Genomic DNA, 14,656 nt, shown 5'->3' on the forward strand with positions numbered 1-14,656 from the left:
ATTTATTATTATTATTATTATTATTATTATTATTATTATTATTATTATTATTATTATTATTATTATTATTATTATTATTATTATTATTATTATTATTACTGAGAAACAGTGGTTGCAATAAAGCCAAGCGGAATCTGACAGGAAAGCAAAAAGCTATTATTCACACTTTGAAACCCAAGCCCCCCCCCCACCAGTCCACCGGCAGGCAATACAGTACCCCAAGATTGTTTTGAGAATACCGAAGGACAGGACAGATAACGGTTCATCTTCGGGGCAAAGTGACTTGGAGTCAGGCTGGCATCAGCTGGGAAAGAATCCATTCTGTCTCTGAAGATGATCCCCCTCCCTAATTCCCAAGCAGCCACAGTGTTAAAGCAAAAGTGAAAATATGCAAAGAATGCTCTCCTAAAATGGCCCCCTCCCCCAGAATGGCAGGGCACCAGAAAAAAGGACCTGACAGAAAGTTTGGAAAGCAAGATGGGTATAGTTTATATACAAGAATCTGGCTTTGTATTAGCTTATTTCTGCAGCAACCTTGTTTTATAGCAACTGTGTTTTCTGCAAGCATCAAATATTTGTTTGTTTGTTTTCAACCTATATGCTGCCCATCTCACCTGGAGATGCTTCCCATATTTCAACCATCTCTGCTTAATTCCTTTCTTTCTACACTTTCCATCCTGAAAAGCCCATTTTCTCTCTTGTGATGTATAATTGGGGTCTATATTGTAAAATCTGAAGATAATGTATCATAGAGAAATAGTAATGTGAAATATTTGGACCTGGAAGCTTTTACATGGTCACTCATGGTCTGAAAACCTCACACATGGACTGTAAACCACAACCTACTACTTGATAAGATAGAAAAATGTGGGTTAGACAGCATCACCACCAGATGGATTCATAGCTGGCTGACTGGCTGTACTCAACCTGTGGTCCTCAATGGAGCTGCATCTACCTGGAGGAAAGTGTGTAGTGGGGTGCCCCGGGTCTCTGTTCTGGGCCCAGTGCTCCTCAACATCTTCACCAATGCTTTGGATGAGGGGATAGATGGGGAACTCATCAAATTTGCAGACAACACCAAGCTGGCAGAAATAGCCAACACTCCAGAAGATAGGCTTAAGATACAGAAAGATTTTGACAGATGTGAACATTGGGCACTATCTAACAAAATGAAATTCAGTGATGAAAAAATAAAGTTCTACATTTAGGCAAGACAAAACAAATGCACAGGATAAATATAGGTGATAGCTTGCTCAATAGTAGTAACTGTGAGAGGGATCTTGGAGTCCTAGTGGACAATCACTTAAATATGAGCCAGCAGTGTGCTGCAGCTGCCAGAAAAGCCAACATGGTGCTAGGCTACATTAACAGAGAGATAGAATCAAGATCACATGAAGTGTTAATACCACTTTACAATGCCTTGGTAAGGCCACACTTGGAATACTGCATCCAGTTTTGGTCACCACAATGTAAAAAAGATATTGAGATTAGAAAGAATACAGAGAAGAGCAACAAAGATGATTAGGGGACTGGAGGCTAAAACATATAAGGAATGGTTGCTGGGATTAGGTATGTCTAGTTTAATGAAAAGAAGGACAAGGGGTGACATGATAGCAGTGTTCCAATATCTCAGGGGTTGCCACAAAGAAGATGGAGTCAAGCTACTCTCCAAAGCACCTGAAGGCAGGACAAGAAGCAACAGATGGAAATGAACCAAAGAGAAAAGCAACTTAGAACTAAGGAGAAATTTCCTGACAGTTAGAAAAATTAATCAGTCGTCCAATATGCTACTGGGGAAGAGCAGAGGACTAGTACTAGTAGCGCCAGAAAGAATGAAGCGACTGGGCCAAAGCCGAAAGGACGCTTAGCTGTGGATGTGTCTGGTGGTGAAAGGAAAGTCCGATGCTGTAAAGATTTTTTCTCCATAGGAACCTGGAATATAAGATCCATGAATCAAGGCAGCTGGATGTGGTTAAACAAGAGATGACAAGATTGAACATCGACATCTTAGGAATCAGTGAACTAAAATGGACAGGAATGGGTGAATTTAATTCAGATGACCATCAGGTATACTACTGCAGGCAAGAATCCCTCAGAAGAAATGCAGTAGCCTTCATAGTCAATAAAAGAATAGGAAAAGCAATACTGGGATACAATCCCCAAAATGACAGAATGATCTCAGTTCGAATCCAAGGCAAACCATTCAATATCACAGTAGTCCATGTCTATGCCCCAACCACTGATGCTGAAGAGGATGAAATTGACCGGTTCTATGAAGCCCTACAGCACCTTGTAGAATTAACACCAAAAATGATGTCCTTATCACCATGGGGGATTGGAATGCTAAAGTAGGAAGCCAAAAGATAACCACGATAACAGGCAAGTTTGGCCTTGGAATACAAAATGAAGCCGGGCACAGGCTGATAGAATTTTGTCAAGAGAATACGATGGTCATAGCAAACACTCTTTTCCAACAACCCAAGAGATGGCTCTACACATGGACATAACCAGATGGTCAACACAGAAATCAGATTGACTATGTGCTCTGCAGTCAAAGATGGAGAAGCTCTATACAGTCAGTAAAAACAAGACCAGGAGCTGACTGTGGCTCAGATCATGAGCTTCTTGTTGCAAAATTTAGGCTTAAATTGAAGAAAGTAGGGAAAAGCACTAGGCCACTCAGACATGAACTAAATCATATCCCTGATGAATACACAGTAGAGGTGACAAATAGATTTAAAGAATTAGATCTGATAGACAGAGTGCCTGAAGAATTATGGATGGAGGTTCACAACATTGTAAAAGAGGTAGCAATTAAAACCATCCCTCCAAAAAAAGAAATGCAAGAAAGCAAAATGGCTGTCTGAGGAAGCTTTGCAAATAGCTGAGGAAAGGAGGGAAGCGAAAGGCAAGGGAGAAAAAGAAAGATATGCCCAATTGAATGCAGAATTCCAGAGAATAGCTAGAAGAGATAAGAATGCTTTCTTAAATGAACAATGCCCAAGAAATAGAAGAAAACAATAGAATGGGGAGGACCAGAGATCTCTTCAAGAAAATTGGAGATATGAAGGGAACATTTCATGCAAAAATGGGCATGATAAAGGACCAAAATGTCAGGGACCTAACAGAGGCAGAAGAGATTAAAAGGTGTGGCAAAACTACACAGAACTATACAAGAACAAGCTTAATGTCTCAGATAACCACGATTGTGTGGTCACTGACCCTGAGTCAGACATCCTAGAATGTGAAGTGAAATGGGCATTAGGAAATCTGAGCAACAACAAAGCTAGTGTAGGTGACAGGATTTCAGCTGAGCTTTTCAAAATCTTAAAAGACAATGCAGTAAAAGTGCTACACTCAATTTGCCAGCAAATTTGGAAAATTCAACCGTGGCTACAGGATTGTAAGATCAGTTTACATTCCATTTCCAAAGAAAGGCAGTGCCAAAGAATGTTCAAACTATTGTACTATTGCACTCATTTCACATACTAGTAAAGTTATGCTTAAAATCCTACAAGCTAGACTCCAGTAGTATGTGGATCGAGAACTACCAGAAGTACAGGCAGGATTTCGAAGAGGCAGAGGAACTAGAGATCTAATTGCCAACATACACTGGATCATGGAGAAAGCTAGGGAGTTTCAGAAAAAAACATCTACTTCTGCTTCATTGACTATGCTAAAGCATTTGATTGTGTGGATCACAACAAACTGTGGCAAGTTCTTAAAGAGATGGACGTACCAGACCATCTTATTTGTCTCTTGAGAAACCTATATGCGGGTCAAGAAGCAACAGTGAGAACTGGACACGGAACCACTGATTGGTATTTAACTTATATGCAGAGCACATCATGAGAAAGGCAGGGCTAGTTGAATCAAAAGTTGGAATTAAGATTGCCGGGAGAAATATCAACAACCTAAGATATGCAGATGATATCACTCTAATGGCAGAAAGTGAAGGGGAACTAAAGAGCCTCTTGATGTGGGTGAAGAAGGAGAGTGCAAAAGTGGGCTTGAAACTTAACATTAAGAAAACCAAGATCATGGCATCTGGCCCTCTCAATTCCTGGCAAATAGATGGGGAAGAAATGGAGTTAGTGACAGATTTTATTTTCCTAGGCTCCAAGATCACTGCAGATGGGGACTGTAGCCAAGAAATTAAAAGACGCTTGCTCCTGGGAGGAAAACTATGGCAAATCTAGACAGCATACTAAAAAGCAGAGACATCTCCCTGCCAACAAAAGTTCGAATAGTCAAGACCATGGTTTTCCCAGTTGCAATGTATGAAAGTTAGACCATAAGAAAGGCTTAGCACCAAAGAATTGAGGCCTTTGAACTATGGTGCTGGAGAAGACTCCTGTGAGTCCCTTGGAGTGCAAGGTGTTGAAACTGGTTGGTCCTAGAGGACATCAACCCTGACTGCTCTTTAGAAGGCCAGATCCTGAAGTTTAAACTCAAATACTTTGGCCACCTAATGGGAAGGAAGGACTCATTGGAGAAGAGCCTAAAGATTGAGAGCAAGAGAAGAATGGGACGGCGGAGTATGAGGTGGCTGGATGGAGTCACTGAAGCAATAGGTGTGAGCTTAAATGGACTCCAGAAGATGGTAGAGGAGAGGAAGGCCTGGAGGAACGTTGTCCATGGGGTCACGATGGGTCAGACACGACTTCACAACTAACAACAACAATTATGTGTTTAGGGGAGGACAATTCAGATTTTGGCTTTGACCATGTACATGCCGATGCCATGTTATTTGAATAAAGATTCTTTAAGGTAAACAATGCCTCAAAGTTGTTTGAAGAGTAACTTCTGTCGGAACCATGACATATTGTCTCTACCTGGACTCTGGCCTAAAATCAAACAGGCAGTTTGGCTGCCACCCCCAACATGTGCCAGCACTGTTCAATTGCCCAGGCATCTCCAGCAGCCATGCTTACCGGCAATGGCCTGCCACCCCCCAAAACCCCGAACAGCTATACTTACCACTGAGGGCCTGCCGCCCTTCAGGCAGCAGTGTGCAAGTAACATTTGCCTGCCTCCTGCCCCCCTAGATCTTGCTCTAACCCAGAGGTCTTCAAACCTGGCCCTGCCTGGCTGAGGAATTCTAGGAGTTGAAGTCCACAAGTCATAAAAGGGCCAAGTTTGAAGACCCCTTCTTTAACCTGTCACCAATCACAGCCCTCTCAAAGTCCCCTCGCTCTCCCTTCCCAGCACCATCATTGCTGACTTCCACCCACTTGGCTGGTGGCTTCTTCTGTGGAGCAAAACACCCAGGACAAATGGTGTCTTTGACAAATGGGCTGGGCTGAAGGGTGAGGGGCTCATTGGCCAGGGAAAATGGCTGGGGGAGGGCCAGTGGAGGAGGAAAGCTGGCTGTGAATGGGCTGAGGCAGGTGGCTGGAGGTTGCGGTGGGTGGGGCCAATGATGGATGGCTAAAAGTTCTAGACCCCTCCCAGATTACACACTAGATCTGAATTCAACCTTATTCAGAAACAGAAATAGGTTCCCCAGCACCAAGAGTTAGCAGTATTGCTAGGGTTCTTTTCGGAACTTGTTTCTCCAAAAGCCTTCAGACACTGGATCATGACTTCAGCAATATTGCTTGGCTGGCCCGGGGATGAGATGTACAACTGAATATCATTATTATACTGATAATACTTGACCCTCAGTCAGTAGACAACCTGACTGAAGCTTCACGTAAATATTAAATAAGAAAGGTGAGAGAATCAAGGCCGGAGAAACCCTATAGAGCAGGGCCCTCTGGCTTGGCCTTCTCTTCCTACAAACATTGACTGGAACTGACCACAGAGAAGGGACAACTGCCATGACACCATGCTTCCTACTCCCACCAATTATTGTTGGTCTTGAAAAACAATGAAAGTTTATGAAGTACCAGTATGGTGGTAACTTCCCAATATGTTTCCATTACAGGTAGCACACAGGTATGATCTCTGTCTCTGTCTCTGTACTATGCCCTGGCATGAAAACTGCCTTCTTTATGTTAAGCTGTCAGGATGCAGATCCACTAATTTTCCTCTTTCCCAAATATCATCAACATCTCATATTTCTTTGTAGGAGATTGTTCTTTCTCGACCCAGGGAGAGACCTATCACTGTATGCCTTTCCTTGTCTCTTTTTCACATACACAGTATATGCCTCCTTTAACAGAGAAAACAAATATGTCACTTGGAGAGGAAAAAAGTGTTTATTTTCATGCAAAGAATAGCAATTAGGCATGGTGTGCCTCAGTGAAATATTGTATAGTCAATATCACATCTAAACCATTTCCTACACATGAGTGAATTCTACCCTTCAGAATTTTCAGTATGTGTATGTGTGCCAACATGCCCACACATATGTTAGGGGAAGAGTTATAGTCCTTATGAACCAGTCATTCAGGCGTTTCCTTACACAATCCCTTTATTTAAAAAATGGTTCTATAAATCCATTATTAACCTAGTAATTGATGATCTGTACTCCATTACTTTATAAACCATGATAAACCATCAAGTGTGGAACCACCATCAGTGTTTTCTTGACTGCTTTAACGATACAGATGGATTGAGTAGGTCGTGTCTTAATTCCAGTTTTATAATAATGCAATGGGTTAGACGTGATCTGGCTTTCAAATCACTGCAGCAATGCAGATGGAAAAAATAAAACATATTTCACTCAGAAAGAACATAACCAAATAATTTCCCCCTCATGCTTTCAGGATTTATTTATTTACCAACACAAGACCAGCATCCTCTTTTATACTACATTGATTATCCGGTTGCTGAAATCAGGCAGGAGCATTCAATGGTGTCAGGTATTGTAACAGGGCTCTGAACTTTGATTATTGTCAGACATGCTTGTCAGTGACGGGCCTATTCTTAGTACGGCTTGTAGCGTAAAGAGAGGAACATCAGCTTCAATAATTCTTAAAGTTATTCTCATCAATTGTTCTCCAAGAAAATGCCACATGCAGACACATCACACACATTAGATATCCAGGGAGTACTGCTCACACATATGGCACTTTGCAGAGTGAGGAAGGAAGGGAGGGAGGGAGGGGGGGGAGGGAGGGTAAGGCTACAGCAGGTGAGACCCTGTTTCTCCAGCTTGAATCCAGTCCCAGTTTTGCCTTTTCATGAACAGGACCCAAATAAGGGTATCTATAAATATCTTGATAGATCTAGAACAGGGGTAGGCAACCTTGGGTCTTTTATGACTTGTGGACTTGGCTGGCTGAGGAATTCTGGGAGTTTAAGTCCATGAGTCATAAAAGAGCCAAGGTTGCCTACCCCTGATCTAGAACAATGTTTCTCAACCTGGACAACTTTGTGTGGACTTCAGAAATTCCCTAATCATATATGGCTAGCTGGGGAATTCTGGGAGCTGAAGTTTACTGCTCCTCACGTGAATAATTTCAGTGGGATACATGGATGGTGCTGAAGTGAATATTTCTAAACTGGTAAAATTGTTCACTAATTTAGAACACATGTTGAAAAGACATAGAAACCAATGAAAAATCTGTGAATGACAGAAACTGGATGCACCTAAATTTGTCTGATTTGACAAATTTATACTAGAAGTAGTTTGAGGGATGGGGGACAGTCAGCCATAGCTGATTCTTGCAGCGCTGTATTTATTTCATGCTGGCTGGGGAATTCTGGGAGTTGAAGTCCACAAGTCTTAAAGTGGACAAGTTTGAGGACCCCTGCCCTAAGTCCATAATAGGGGATCTCTTCCAGTTCCCAGACTTTGACCATCCATAATAGGAATTTTAGGAATCATAATCCAACAGGTCAGAAAGGCCTCAGATTGAAAAGAGTGGCTAACTGGTCCAACTGAAACAACTGTTACATCTCCCAAAATGTTCTGGGAAAAGATTAGCTAAGTTTAACTCAGGTCACAGGTCGGCAACCCACGGCTCCGGAGCCACATGCAGCTCTTTCAGCCATCTCCTGCGGCTCCCAGTCCTCCTCTGCTGCCATGTGCAGTGCAGAAAAAAAAGTGGGACTAAAAAAGTTCAACCAATCAATTCAAACTTCTCATGGAAAAAAAACTTGTGAAGTTTGAATTGATTGGTTGAAGTTCTTCTTCAGACTGCATGTTGCGGCAATGGAGGACGAGACGGGAGGACTGCTGGAAAGGTGAGTGGGTCTGTCAGATGGGGCATGCGGGGGTGGTGGTGGTGGTGTTTCTGAGCAGCATATGGAGTCTCAGGTGCTGCCATACCCCCTCCTTCTTTCCCTCCTTTTCTCTTTCTTTCTCTCTCTCTCTCTCTCTCTCTCTCTCTCTCTCTCTCTCTCTCTCTCTCTCTCTCTCTCTGAGAGAGAGAGAGAGAGACCAAGTCTGTTGATTTACCAGCAAGCTACCGCTACCTCATCTCCTGCCCTTGCTGCCTCTCCTGTGGAGATGCATTTGCATCTCTCCGTGTCTCTCTCGGCCACTCAAAGCCATCCTGCAGCAGTTTCAATCAGCCCCAATTGCCAAGCGTCCCCATGAAAGTCAATGGAGATCCACAGCACCTCGAAAGACAAGCCGCGGCACCTCCAAGTCTGTTTTACCAGCGAGCCACCGTGTTGTGGCCCCGACCCCCGCACCTGTCCTAACCGAGGAAGAGGACTCTGAGGATGATGGGGAGGGACTGGCAAGACCTCCCTCTCTGGGGCCCTCCTCTCTGGCAAGGCCTCCATCTCCATCTGAAGGCTGAGAGGAGCAGCCTGGGAGGAGCCAGGCTGGGACGGAACTCGAGCAGCTGCAGCAAATACAGTCTAGTGAAGATGACTCATGGCTAGACCCTCGAGAAAGATGCAGGGCCAAGCATTTGCAGCAACGTAGGTTGAGTAGGAGGGCCAGGGAGTAGCTGAGTCATTGAGCCACACCCCATAAGGTACAAAAGGGGGTGTGGCTGCTCTCAGAACTTTGTGATGAACAATAGTTTAAACAACTTCTGGGCACATCTTTGGAACTCTGCTTCTTGTTTGAAACTCTGGTCTGAATTCTTGGCAACGCTTCTGTACATCTGCATCTGTACTGTTTGTTTGGATGTTATCTCATTCCAGCTGATGTTTGAGGTAACGAGCCTATTTTGCTGCCAAGGCCTTATCAGAAGGCAATTAACTAAAGCCTGTAGAATTAACTCTTACTAGTTTTGCCTGCTTCTCTGTTTGTATTCCGGGAGGGGGGAACAGAACATATCAACTCCTGCAGCTCCGCACCACCTTCTTTCACTCTGAACTGCGGCCCGCAAGAATTTCTCTCCCCACAGATGCCACGCCGGTTTGTCCCTCGCCCTGTTGGTGCTGCAAGCCATGGGGATGCCTCACCCCAGCGGCGTCGCTGGCCCGCCTCCGCTGGCTCCTCTGTGCTCCAGCTGTGCCGACAATGTCAGAACCGTGCCGAGCCGCTTGTTGACTCTGGCGGCATCCCGGAGGTGGCCCAGCCTCGGCCGATGGGCCATGGTCCACATGGTCTGCTCATCGGGCCACCTGGCTTCCTGGCAGCAAATCCTGCAAGAAAGGTCTGCTAGGGAGGCGGCGGTCCGGTGTTGTTTTCCCCCTCGTGTGTGTATGTGTGTGTGTGTGTGTGTCAGACCCACGGGAACAGCTGGAAGAGGCAGCCATGGTCGCCATTGTTTCCCCCCCTCGTATGTTTGCATGTATGTCAGACCTGCGGGAACGGCTGGAAGAGGCAGACGGAGGTCCCTCCTCGTGCATGTGTGTGTGTGCCAGACCGGCAGGAACGGCTAGAAGAGGCAGCCGTGTTTGGTGTTGTTTCCCCCCCTCATGCATGTGTGTGTATGTGTCAGCCTTCCATCCTTCCAAGGTAGGTAAAATGAGGACCCAGATTGTTGGGGGCAATAAGCTGACTTTGTAATAATGCCGCTTGGGGGGGGCGAAAGCCCTAATAAGCAGGCATATACATAGAATAAAGTCTATTGCTAAGCACATTGATTTGTGCTTAGATTGTAAGCTGCCCTGAGTCTTCAGAGAAGGGCGGGATATAAATGGGATTAAAATAAATAAATAAACAAACAAACAAATAAATAAATAAATAAATGTGTGTCAGACCCGTGGGAATGGCTGGAAGAGGCAACCGTGGTTGGCATTGTTTCCCCCCCTCATATGATTGCATGTGTGTCAGACCTGCGGGAACGGCTGGAAGAGGCAGCCGGCGGTCCGGCATTTCACCCCCCCTCATATGTTTGTATGTGTCTCATACCCACAGGAAACGGCTTGTAGGGAGGCAGCAGTCTGGCATTCGCCCCCCTCCTGTGTGTCAGGCCCACGGGGTTTGACACACAGAGAAACGCAAACGCCGGACTGCTGCTGCCTCTACCAGCCATTCCCACACGTCTGACACACACACACGCACCCACGAGGGGGGAAACAACGCCGGACTGCCACCTCCCTAGCAGACCTTCCTTGTGGGATTTGCTGCCAGGAAGCCAGGCAGCCTGATGAGCAGACCATTCGGCCATTTTTCCATCTGCTGCACCTTCCTCAGGCTCCCCTCTTCCAAACACACCGGTGCCATCTCGCCCGAATTTCTTTCCACCCCACTCTTTCGCGGCAGGGCCGTTCGGGTGTTTTTCCACCTGCTGCGCCTTCCTCGGGCTCCCCTCCTCCAAACACCGCTGCCGTCTCACCCGACTCTCTCCTGACCTCACTGGGCAAAACAGTGGAGCCCAACAAAGTTGCACCAGGTGGAAAAATGCCCGAACAGCCCTGCCGCAAAAGAGTGGGCTGGAAAGAGAGTCAGGCAAGACGGCAGTGGTGTGTTTGGAGGAGGGGATCCCAACGAAGTTGCAGCAGGTGGAAAAAGGGCTGGACAGCCCTGCTGTGAAAGAGTGGAGTGGGGAGGGAGTTGGGCGACACAGCAGCAGCATGGTCAGAAAAGGGGAGCCCGAGGAAGGCACAACAGGTGGTAAAAGGGCCAGACGGCCCTGCTGCGAAAGAGTGGGGCAGGGAGGGAGTTGGGTGAGTTGGCAGCAGCCCTTTTTCCACCTGCTGCGCCTTCCTCGGGCTCCCCTCCTGCAAAAAACGCTGCTGCTGTCTCTCATGCTTTTCATTATTTTTTATGATAATGAGGGAATTGCAGGAAAAAGAGAGGGCCGGCGAGCTCAAGGCTTGCAGGAGGGAGGAGCCGTGCGATTGGATGGCTGGAGAGAAGCCGAGCAGGCAAACGTAAACAATGAAAGCAGAAGAGAGAAAGAGAAACAGCGGGTGGGGGGGAAAGCGCCCCGTTTCATCTGGCACAAACTCTGTGCTCAAGCCGGAATGGGGAGGAGGAGGAGGAGGAGGAAGAGCAGTGATTGACAAACTGCCAGCCAAACTCTTTGGGAGAGGGGGCGCAGGATGGAGAGGAGGGCAGCTTGACTTGGAGAGGGAGGGAGGAGCCCTCCTCGTCTGCCTTTCGTTCTCTCTTTCTCTGCCCTATTCCCCTCGCTGCTCTGCCCTTCTTCCTCCTCCTCCCCCCACAAGTAAACTGCATGCAAAAATCCCACAAAAACCCTCAAATCCCGCAGCAAGCTGAGATAGGCAAGTCCCAGCAGCAGCCTGGGAAGATTTGCTGCAGCAGCTCCTTCTCCCTGTCAGCCTCCTCCTCCGCTCCCTCAAAGCAGTCTTTTCCAAGGGGAGGAGAAGACAGGATGGCAGAGCCATCCATACCAGACCTGGCTGGGGGCAGGGCCGGTGCATGTCTCGCCTTAGGGCGGCTCTACTCTTCAATCAAGCTGCCTGTTGTGCGCATGTGCATGTGCGTGCATGCGCGCACACATTTTGCGGTTCCCCGGGTTTTTTTTTTTTTGAGGGAACCGGTTTCGAGTGGCTCTTTCACTGTTTCAGGTTGCCGACCCCTGACTTAGGTTATAAATTTCAAAGAAGAGGATCAGTCATAAGAAATATTTCTCTCTGAGATATCTTCATACTTATACATACTTTTGATATGCTATAATTAAAGCATAAATTTTAAAAATTTCATGACTATAAACATGCTGTTCTGATTATTATCTTGACATTTTCATCCTGATTAATAGTTGCATTGACCTCAAAGTATAGTTTAGGTGAGGTTCAGCAATTTTCTACGTGTAAACACAAGAAATTGCTGCAGATGAAGATGAAGTTGAACTTCTATCCTTCCATGTTAGATGAAGTTAAACTTCTATCCTTCCATGTTAAAGAGGCACAAGTGTGGAAGATTTAGTTCTAGGATTATTTAAATCAGGGATCAATGATATATATTTTTAGATGTTAAGCCAATATGTGCAATAACATGTCGAAGATCACCTTTTGAAAGAAATTTATAACTTTTCTGTTTTAAGCCAGAATTATACATACATACATGCATACATACATATAATTGCACTTGAATGACTAATTTCACTCTGAATAAACACATATGAAGAGTTTTTACATACAGTATTGGGGTGGCAACCTAAAGTTTTTGTAATTTTGCCTATTCATGGGGGGAGCAATAGTTAAAGAAATAGTTTAAAAAACTTTTAGAAAATGGAAAAGTCTCACTTGGAAGAAACTTGCCAAATTACTTTCTTAATTTTGATTTTTTTTAAGGAAAGGATTAACCTTTTTGTTTTTGAATAAAAAAGATAACATTTGTAAGTAAATATAACACAAATTCCCACTCCTCTGATTAGAAGTTAATCTAATCAGAGTCCAGCCCAGTCCCCCCCTTTCTATGTTGAAGCAGGACCTAACTGTTGTGCATGTGTGCTTTTACAAAGTAGGGCAGTGGTGGTGAACCTATGGCACACGTGCCAGAGGCGGCACTCAGAGCCCTTTCTGTGGACACACATGCTGTCGCCCCAGCCCTGCCTCCCCCCACGGTCCCTCCTCACCAGCAACCCACCCCCCAGAGGAGAATAGACCCCACGCAATAGACCCCACGCAAAGCAGCACAGCACAGCCAAAGACATGGCAGACAGGCAGCAGGGACAAGACTCCGCCCTTGTGTCCCATCGTGCACAGATGATGCAGAAAACCCTATACCATTTCAGACAAATGGCTGTCCAGTCTCTTCTTAAAAACTTCCAGTGTTGGAGCATTCACAGCTTCTGGAGGCAGGTTGTTCCACTGATTAATTGTTCTAACTGAAGGAAGTTTCTCCTTAGTTCTAGGTTGCTTCTCTCTTTGGTTAGTTTCCATCCGTTGCTTCTTGTCCTGACTGCAAGTGCTTCAGAGAATAGCTTGACTCCGCTGCTTTGTCAGCAATAAGTGACTGGTTTAATTTAACACAAGCGAGATGATTAAACCTTGAGGGTCATGATTTGTTATTTGGATGGCATGCATATTTATTGTATGATAAGAAGGTGGATAATGTGTTTCAGATACATATTTTAAGGTTTGCTCTGTTGCGAGTTTGGAAAAAGTACAGACACAAGTTAAATTATAAGATTTATTTATTTATTTATTTATTTTATTACATTTATATACCGCCCTTTCCCGGAGGACTCAGGGCGGTTTACAGGGAATTAAAAAACCAAAAATACAAAAGTTAAAACCAGTTTAAAAAAAATTAAATTTATCCCTGTACAAATAAAACCCCAATTAAAATAAATTAATCCTCAGCCTGGGCCAGAGAGCTCGAAGAGCCAGGTCTTCAGGCCCTGGCGGAATGAACGGAGGTCGGGGGCAGTCCTCAGCTCCACTGGCAGCTGGTTCCAGAGGGCAGGCGCCCCCACTGAGAAGGCCCTATCCCTGGGTGTTACCTGCCGGCAATCTCTTACCGGTGGGACCCTGAGAAGACCCTCCCTGTGGGAGCGCACTGGACGAAGGGAACTTGATGCTGGTAGCAGGTGTTCCCTCAAATACCCCGGACCCAAGCCATGTAGGGCTTTATAGGTAATGACCAGCACCTTGCATTTCACTTGGAGGGCAACCGGAAGCCAATGCAGCTCGTGGAGTAGAGGTGTTACATGGGAGTATCGGGAGACCCCCATTACAACTCGCGCGGACGCATTCTGCACCAGTTGAAGCCTCCGAGTGGTCCTCAAGGGCAGCCCCATGTAGAGAGCGTTGCAGTAGTCCAAACGGGAGGTCACGAGCGCATGAGTAACTGTGTGTAGGGCATCTCGGTCCAGATAGGGACGCAACTGGTGCACCAGGCGAACCTGGGCAAAAGCCCCCCTGGTCACAGCTCCTATGTGGTCTTCAAAATTGAGTCGTGAATCCAGGAGGACGCCCAAGTTGCGAGCCCTATCAATGGGGGGTAACACCTCACCCCCCATCGTTAGAGATGGAATAGTCTGGTTGACCCGAGATGCCGATATGCACAGCCACTCAGTCTTGGCGGGATTGAGACGAAGCCTGTTTCTCCCCATCCACACCTGGACCGCCTCCAGGCACCAGGACATCACGGCGAGGGCATCACACCTACATCATACCTATTTGGGCAATACCTAAACACGCACACGCAATAGAAAATATAAATGTGGGATTCAAACATGATGTGACTACATATAAGGAAATGTTAAGTTTGGAAAGGAATGTATGGCAATTAAAGTCATATAACATTTTTAAAAGAAGAAAAGATAGTACAAACTTGGTTTCAGTATGGGCAATTACAGGCTAGGTGGAAAGAGGACCAGAAAACTGGTTTTTTGATGACTGATGAAAATTTGGTAAAGCTAATTAGAGATCAAGGTCAAGC

Source organism: Vipera berus (genome assembly GCF_964194415.1).
Source record: "Vipera berus genome assembly, chromosome: 5".
NCBI lineage: Eukaryota > Metazoa > Chordata > Lepidosauria > Squamata > Viperidae > Vipera > Vipera berus.